The sequence below is a fragment of the Oreochromis niloticus genome, unplaced genomic scaffold (assembly GCF_001858045.2).
Source record: "Oreochromis niloticus isolate F11D_XX unplaced genomic scaffold, O_niloticus_UMD_NMBU tig00008108_pilon, whole genome shotgun sequence".
NCBI lineage: Eukaryota > Metazoa > Chordata > Actinopteri > Cichliformes > Cichlidae > Oreochromis > Oreochromis niloticus.
The window spans coordinates 33,196-42,787 of NW_020328979.1; the positions used below are offsets into that span (position 1 = coordinate 33,196).

Here is a 9,592-nt window from a genome sequence, read left to right on the forward strand (position 1 = left end):
CACAATAATAATACATCAAGTAAATTAATCATCAGACCACCTGATTCCATGTTTTGTTAGTAATGTTTAGACATGTTACTCTGTTCATGGTGAACATCAGTGCACAATAATGAGACATAATCACTGCTGCAGACACTGACACTGGATTTAAGGAAGGAAATGTGAGAAAGAACAATGATTCAGACTCTGAATATCCTGACAGCTGCACCTGATCACACCTGTTGATCATCGGGCAGTCCACCGCTGATTAATCATGACGACGATGATGATGTCAAAATAGTTTGTTTTAAAATGAAACAAACTGTTCACCTCAAGTTCATGTCTTCAGTTTCATTTCTGAGGATTTAAATTTCAAATTTTACATTTAAACACAAATTCTGCTTCTTACACAGTTTCTGGATCCAGAAACACTTTCTTAGCCTGAGTCGATCCAAATGAACCTTCTAAAACTAAATAGCTGATGGAGACTCTGACACTGGTACCAACTAAAATGCAGCTCATCAGCGTTGTTGTCAGATCTTTGTGAATGTCATCTTTCAACTCATAATCAGGAAAAACACTCTGACCTGTAGGTCTGAAAAAAAGCATCTCTCTCTCTCTCTCTCATACACACACACACACACACACACACACATATATAAATATATCCACTATGTTCTAGAAGCCCCTCCTTCCCTTCCTCACCTGTTAAACACAACCTCTTCTGCTCACTTTGATCTTCTTCTTCTATCCAGCTTGCGTTGCCTTCTTTCCGCCTCACCACTATGGGAAGCAGAGCTTTCAGTTACTCTCTACCCCCAGATATCAGAAACATTGCTTTTCTCTCACAGTTTAAATCCCAACTCAAAACTCATCTGTTCAAATCTGCATATTCACTGTGAACCCACTGTTTGTTTATTTTATGTTGTGCTTTTTGTTTCTTATTGTTCTTCATTTTTTCATTGTTCGATTATGCATTTGATTCTATTGTTAAGTGTCTTTGGGTGTCTTGAAAGGTGCTTTTAAATAAAATGTATTATTATTATTAGTAGTAGTAATATTGTTGTATCATCATCACCACCATCACATGTATAATGAACTGGAGATTTCCAACTGCTGTGTTTGTCTTCATTTCTAAAGAGTGTCCCCTCTTGACAGGACCACAAAACAACAACAACAACAACATAGAATATTACTTAAACCAGAAACAACCAGTGCAAAACCACAAACAGGTGGTCACATAGCCCAGACCTTGATATCATTTAAAATGAATAAAATCAAGTTTTCAAGTTTAGAGTAGAATGCAAATGATTATAAGCTTAGAATAAATTTTAAGTAAAAATGAAAATTTGATTATTTCCAGAAATTCTGAAATTATTTGATAACAACATCCAAAGCTTTCAAATTACATGAAAACATCTCTGACACTGAGGACATCCTGCAGTTTGTTTTTTCCACTTGCAGTAGAGAAGAGAAGCAAACTCGTCTTTCTGACACTCAGTGAGATATCTTTAAACTGACACATGGAAATGAACCACGCACATCTGCAGGTCGGACAGTTTGGTGGATCTGAGAAAAGATGGTGTGTGCAGCAGTAACAGCACTTGGTGCCTGCTTGCTGGTGATGGGCAAAGCGAGGCTTCGTGAAACACTGAAGCATTTGTGCAGGAATTATATTGAAGTGTGGAAACAATCTGAAACCATCTCCACAGCGACACCTGCTGGCCTCTGGCTATGACTACATCTTGATGACGCTTTTCTGTGAAACTATGACACAGACAAAACCCACAAAACTCCAAACAAAACTACTTTTCATACCAGACTGTCAGTAATCATGATCATCACATGATTTGGGGAAATTCTCACACAAACATGAAAAGAAAAACACTGAGACTGTTAAAGACCACAAGCTGGGACTGTAATGATCACAGTCTAGTCTAGATTGGTCTAGATAATAATAATAACTAGAAAGATTTGCATTTCCTGCAAAAATGCAGTGTGGATGCTGTAATGCCGAAGCTGTCTGCTAAAAATAGCTGAAAAAGCTGAAATTTAGCAAAAAATTGTAATAATCCTCAAGACACACAAGACAGCAAGCAGCACAGTGCTCAACATGCTGTACCGCTTTGGAGAGGAACGCAACCTTCGCTTTGCCCTCCCACAGGGCTACCAGCTGAGGTACCCACTACCTTTCAATGCTCACAGAGTCAAAGGTTATCGAGGTCCCCGAGCCACGGAGTTTCACATCATGAGCAATCACATGAGGTTTAATAAGCCAGAGGTAAGTCGTTCACGGGCGGAGAATGGTGTGTTAAATAGAAGGCTGACAGTAATGACTGAAAATGGTTTGATAATCATACAGCAATCTGTATAATCCTCCACTGTTCAAATTTCCAGCATGGCCGGACATTTTAAAGAGACTCATTTTATAGTTTATATATAGAAAATGAAAGTGTACAAACTCATATACAGATGTGACACGGCAGTAGCCTCAGCCATATAATAAACATTGGCAGAAGATAATCGGTATCAACTAATGAACAAAATACACAAAAATAATACACAGAGGTCATTTTGTGGGTTAAAGTGATGTTCATTTAGAAATTTGCTCAAATTGGACAAAAAAACACTACAGACACTTATCTCCATGCTTAGTCTGACTTTACCTAACCGCCTGTAGGAGGACTGCCAGCCCATCCAAACCTTCAGACTCTTAGGGAACTGAACCCTTCAACCAGCACTAGAAGGTCCCAGTGGGGTTGGTTAGCCTAACTCTGCCAGGCCGTGCATTAGCTGTCACGGCGAGTGAGATGAGCCGTGTGGAAATAATAAAGGAGGATCCAATCGCAGGCAGTAGTGAAGGTGTGAGGGTGGTTTATTAAACACAAAAGTATAGATGGACAAATGGTAAACGGAGAACTAAACTATACTGGGATAACTAAACTACTGAGCCTGAACACGAACCTGAACATGAAGGAAGGGAGATGATGGTACATGAAGACAACAGCAGGGAGAACACACAGATGAAGCAGGGTGGATACACAGACAGACCAGCAACTACAAAGACAGAAGACGCGACTTAAATACACACAGAGAAACACAGGGAGATTACACACAGGTGGGGAACACAGCTGGGAGTAATCAACAAGACGGGACAGAGGTAAAACTGAACACACTCACATGAGACGCAGACCTTCACAATAAAACAGGAAACAAGAACACTACACAAAGACGCAGACTCGACACTGAGAGACAGACAGAAAATGACACATGGAACTAAACCCACACAAAACATGAGAACACAAATCCTAAACACAAATAAACAGAAACATAGAACTCTAATAATAATAATCATCATCATATTAATAATACTCATAGCACCCAAAACCACAACAATCATTCAAAAATAAACTAACAATCAAAACTCAAAATACTGGGTCGAAACTGACCCAGAACCGTGACATTAGCACTATTTGTCATTCCTGCTAATCACCAGACTGCTAGTGTAAATACCTGTAAATACCCGTGTCAGCAAGCCGAACCCTCTGTGCAGATTGAGCATGCTCAGTGGTAGAATGACATCAGAGGAGCTTCTGTTGGTTTCATAATTAAAACAATAGATACGGATGTCAGAGACAACACGTGATACTACTGCAGTAGTATCGTTATTTGTAACTGTTTCAATTTTTGTCTTTCAGGTGGAGAAAGTGATGCCTGCAGACACATTCTACTTTTCTATCATCAGGGATCCTGTCGCGCTGGCCGAGTCCTCTTTTGCTTATTACAAAGAAGTAGCTCCTGCCTTTCGGAAGGCAAAGGGGCTGGGAGACTTTGTCGACGACCCAAATAAATACTATGACCCTCGTCTTTGCAACAACTACTATGCCCGCAACCTGCTTTGGTTTGATTTTGGCATGGACAATAATGCTAATTTCTCAGTGGAATTAGCTCAGCATGGTGAGGCCATGATCCGCCAGACATTCAGACTGATTCTTGTGTCCGAGTACTTTGATGAGTCTATGATCCTGCTGAGACATGCCCTCTGCTGGCCACTGGATGCTGTAGTCTCATTTAGCCTTAACGCTCGGCAGCAAAAGTCCGGCAGCAACAGCGTAATGAGCGGAAGCTGGGTCGGCAAAGCTGCCGTAGCGGCTGGAGTCGGTGCTAGAGCTGGACGCTCACAAGGCAAGATGTTGCCCAATCTGTCGCTAACGGATCGTCAGCGGGAGAAGCTACGCCAGTGGAACGCCTTAGATTGGTACCTATACAAAACCTTCAACCGCACGTTCTGGGAGGATATCGACAAGTTTGGTCGTGCCCAGATGGAGCAAGAAGTAGCTCTTCTCAAGATGCGGCGGGAAATCCTGAGCCGGGTTTGTCTGAAGGATGGTGGAAAGCCCGTAGAAGCGTACCGGATACGCGACAAAAATATCCGACCCTTTCAGAGCGGAGTAGTAAAGATTCTTGGATACGAGCTCCAGCCGGGTCTCGACAATGCTACCAGGACGGCCTGATTGAGGATGATTAGGCCCGAGATCCAATACAAAGATTTGCTGGATAGTAAACAGTTCCCACGGGCTGTCCAACCCCAACTGGGACAGCAGGGACAGGGACTGCTAGCAGCTGGTGGTGCTTTTGTAAGACATGATTCATCTAGGACAGGAGAGAAAATGATGATGGGAGAAGCTGAGATGGAAAGAGAAAGAGACTGGGATGGAAGCCGTATAATGAAGAGCAACCAGACTTTAAAAGGAGTGCGAGAAAAAGAAAGACTGAGATAGTTTAAGGTGAGTTACATGTTACCTTTGATTTGCGAGGGGAAACGGACCAGAGACGCCTGAGCCAAATTTAGTTTACATGTGAGAAAGAAAAAAGCTTCTCTGCAGTACTTCCAGTTTTCTTTCTTTTCCTGAACACACTCTCTGGTTTGGTATGTCTTCATCTTTGGCAATTACTCTGAGTTTATTATTGGAACTGCATTTTCTTATTGAGCCTGTGTTAATGCTTAAATTAAATAAAAGGTACAAGCTGTCCCAAGGTTACAGAGGAGCGGTGTCTGTAATGACACAGGCGGAAGTTTGTGAAAATAAAAGCATCAAGACAGTCTCGCTGCACAGAGCACTGCAGAAAACCAAGACATTGTTCTTGCATTAACAGCTGTTATTGATTTCATCAGACAAATGATCGCTTCCTTGCTCAACTCTTTTTTTGTATTTTAACATACAGACTGCTTTTTTACATAAGCTTGCCTTTAAACACGGCTCAGAGACAGTAAATCTCATCTACAGGAGAAGTCTGCAGATAGCAGCTGTGGTGGTACAGGTACATCTTCCAGGTGAATTTTAAAAAAATCACTTTTAGGCAGGATTTTAAATGTTTTGATTTACATCAGGTTTGTGTAATGATTTGTACCCCCAGTGAAATTAAGGTAGTGCTTCAAAATAAGTGCCTGTGGGCGTGTCTCCTGAAACACCACAGGCTTGTTTGTGCTGTTGAGTGGTGAGTCTGGACTCTAAAAGCTATTTCTGGATTATGAGTTTCAGTTTGTTTACATTTATGAAAACACATCTTTTAGCTTTAGACTAAGATTGCTACATTGTTTCAGATCCACACTTTCAGCAACATTAACCACGTCTTAGGAACCTGTCGGGCAGAAGGCTCATAGCTCGCTGTTGTTTCCAGTGACTCACAGCAGTCCCAGTTTCATTTTGTCATTGACCTGCTCTTCCATACTGAGGCCCAAAGTTACATTGGGCAAGTGCAGGGCCAGCATGCTTACCTTTGCCTCCTTTCTGAGGACGTACCTGTGGAAGGAAAGTAGAGTCACAGACCATATTAGCAGTTTGTTAGCAGGTAAAGTGCTAACGCTAGACGACTGCTTCAGTTGTGTTCTTCACCAACTGCTGTCCGTACAATCTAACACAGACTGAAAACCACGTTTCTTTGATTGCATAAGAAGCGTCACAGAGTGGGTTCACTGACAGTGTTGACCCAGCCTTAGTGAGGGTCATCCCTGCATGCGAGGTAGCACAGGTGACAGACAGCGGCAGACGTGACTGCATGCATATACATGAAATCATAGGTGTTCATTCATTGTTGAAAGTATTGAATTTATTGCCCAGTGTCAAACATTCGATCGTCTTGTTCTCCGTCCAGAGTCGGCCGCCCTATACAGTGTACATCTGGTCACCTCAGCAGTGGCTCGTAAGGGAGATTCAGGCATACTGTGTTTGAGCGGCTACCTCCTCTGATGAAAGGATATTATTCATCTTTTACAGTCAGTCTGTTTAAAGAGAGTCAAAGCGACGACTAATACTGAACAACGTCTTCAAATCAAAGGGACATAAGGTATTTATTTCCCTTCACTCAGGAAACCAGTGGTTTATTTTATTTTACTCTAAAACTGACTTTCTATTCATTCATAAATAAGCCATCATTAACAATGAAACTCTTGAAAGTACTGCTTCAGGAGTGTCACAGTCCTGTCTGGGATCTCAACAGTCGCGCTAATTAACATGTGCTGGATATTACATCCAGAAAGGATACAGCAGCAGTGTGTGCACGGTTGGCAGGATGCTTCTGTGTTACAGCAGCGTAACTGAAGTAAATGGTTTCCTTTCCCGTGGTTTCCAAGTCACGTCGCGTTGACTTCACTGAAAGAGACCTTTCTGTCTGTTGCACCTGCCAGCTTTCGCTTAGATTTCGAAGAACATCGCTTCCTATTCTGCTTGTTCATGTTTTACACCAGTAACAGCTGAACATTCAACAAAATTACACAATATGGATTTTTTTTTATCATAGAGTGCTACTACATACTGTAACGTAAGTGTCCCTTATATTTTGGTTATTAGATAACTGTGGCTATTATGTCAGGTACATTTTGTCACTCTCTGAAGGTTAGTGGTGATAAGTCATATTTACACACAGCATACACGTCGGTACTTGTTAAGGTTCATTTTGAGGAGAGAGAGGTGGAGGAGATCGGAATAACACACTGACCCTGTCAGGTGGAGTCAAACGAAGATTTTTTAATGAACACACGCAGCGTGGGAGATGGACACTGTATGCAAACAGCATCAGATCTCATCTCCAAAACTTCAGAACACAGTTTTATACATCGGGGTATTAGAACGCCCCCTCTTGCGTAAATTACATGGATACGTCAACTCAAAACCACAAATGTTCTATTTGACAACTTGTGACACAATTAAAAGAATATTCGCTTCCCTCTTCTTCCAGGTGCAGTCCCCACAACCACAGCCCTAACATAGCTGTTAGACATCCTGTACTTGCATCAAACCGTCACGTACACCAACATAAAAACTGCAACCCTAGCAAAACATGCTTAAACTTTCACCTACAAAAATGAACTCACTGCTGTATGTGTGTGTCTGTGCTAACCAAATAGGGTGCCAACCACAGTTGCACCCTATTTCACCTCGCCGACTAGCTCCTGACCTCTCAACAGACAGAGAGACATAAGCCACTCTCATATATGTAATAACCAAACTGAAACTATGTATATGTAATCTACTGAATAAATGTTTTAATCAAGAACCTCTACAAAAGCTTAATCAAAAGATATAGATACATAAAAGATACTAAAGAATAACCTGATTGTTCATAACCTGCTCAAAATACTTGCACTCAGACTCTGCTTTCGGTTTCACTTTTGCAAAGCATGGCGTTTCCTGTCTTTCACAAGAGTATAAAAACATTCAAAAGCATTTAGGATTATAGATTCAACTCCACAGTTTAAAGTGGTTCTTACTGGACCTGTAATAAAGGCTGATATGATACCAGTATGTTTGAACATCTGAATGCAATATCAAAACTGTTATTAATGAAATGGTAATGATGATTATAAAAATAGCAGCAAATAATAGCAGCAAAATATCCTCCTACTCATTACATACTCAATCGCTGACAAATGCCAATCAATTCTTGCCAAAATGGACTACAAACAATGAATACACTGAAAATCCCATCATAATGTTTTTGTGTCATGTAATCAGCACAGTGTAATGACAAAATAAAAATACTTTATTAATGCTGAGGAAATTTCTTTATTACACACTTAATTCCAATATAAATATGGAAGATGGCAAATAAGTTGAAAATTGTAAACAAGTAAAACTAAAATGAGGTGAAACATTTGAACAGAAATAAATAACAAAGTTAAATCTGTTTCTTAAATTCAGGACAGTAACTATGTTGCCACCTCTGTCTGCTCATACTTTTTATTGGTGTTTAAACACGTGTGTATGTTTTATTCCTTTTAATACCACTCCATTAAAAACAGTTTCTGGTACTAAAAGGTACCAGAAAGTCAAACTTTGCTTCCCGATCGAGGATAAAAGCTTTATTTGTATTTTCGCAAATACCGTAATGTGACTCATTGTAGCTGGTTTTCAGTATTAAAGTTCCATGTTGTACATAGTGGACAAGAGCGGTACAGGTCAGAGTAAGAAGCAGTGGTAGGTGGTGTGATTTACCTTCTGTCATGCCCACTTGGCCAACGATCTCTCTTCAGCCACTCTCACAGCCCTGACAGGACATTTCACAGAGAATTCCTCATGTTGCTCCAGATGTTACTGAGCAGGCAGAGCAGCTGCAGTATATGTGGCTATGATCTTACTTGAAACTGTATTGTGTCGGAAATTTGTAGTAGATCACGCTCTTTGTGTGCATCTGTTGTGTTTGTTTTCTTGTACTAAATAATTAAAAAAATCTTCCTGAAGTATAGACACTGTTCGAATCGGTCATGAGGTACTAAGTTCTGTCGACTTAAAAGAACACAGAATAAAAGTTTTGTTTTGCAAAGCCTATAATTACTACGCATTTCTGAAATCTAGATCTAAGTTAAGACGCTCAAATTAAAGAAGAAACCATTTGAGTTTAAGCAATCGAATCTACAAAAAACCAGAAGTATCACTTAATCTCTCATGGCCATAAAATATGGAAGCTGGTGTGTTCTGTTTGCCCAGCCCACACAAAAGCCAGGATGCCCCCTGACAGTACAGCAGGACTCATATATATGGTGCATGATGTAGTAGTATCAGCCTCGGGTCCCCAAAGGAGGACAGAAATGAATTGCTGGGTCTTAGGAGGATATCACCAACTGACACAGTTATAATGAAGTGGAAGTGATTGGGAATGAAAGAGGTTACCAACAAAGCTCCAAAACTGTGGCCGTAATATTACCTCATGAACAGAGTGCAGAGAGCTTCATGGATTTCACTTTCATGCTCCCGGTGATGGGAACGACCCCTCCCTGTTCATGGATCAGACAGTTTGGTGTGGAATGAACACCTGACAGACACCTCAGGAATTAATTAGAGCAGAGATTGTGATTCAGGCGGTCTGGTTCAATATCCGTTTCTGACCTCACAAATGGTCAGAATGGTCAAATTTCCCATAAGCACATGCCTGCACCTTGTCGAAAGCGAGGTTCCCAGGTGAGCTGATTAAGAATGAGACCTCACTCAGGTTCATGTGTGTGTTTTTGGCACCACAGTGTGGCAGCTGTCAGGTCTGCATAGAGCTGTCCACCAGTGGGTTGAGGATCGAAGCCAGAAACTTGGAGATATTATAGGTGACCAAGTTGATCATG

At 41.0% G+C, this 9,592-nt stretch overlaps 1 pseudogene; it reads left to right on the forward strand.

Moving 5' to 3' along the window:
* Positions 1-1,502: 1,502 nt before the first annotated feature.
* On the forward strand, positions 1,503-5,034 carry LOC109200331 (galactose-3-O-sulfotransferase 2-like; annotated as a pseudogene).
* Positions 5,035-9,592: the final 4,558 nt, after the last annotated feature.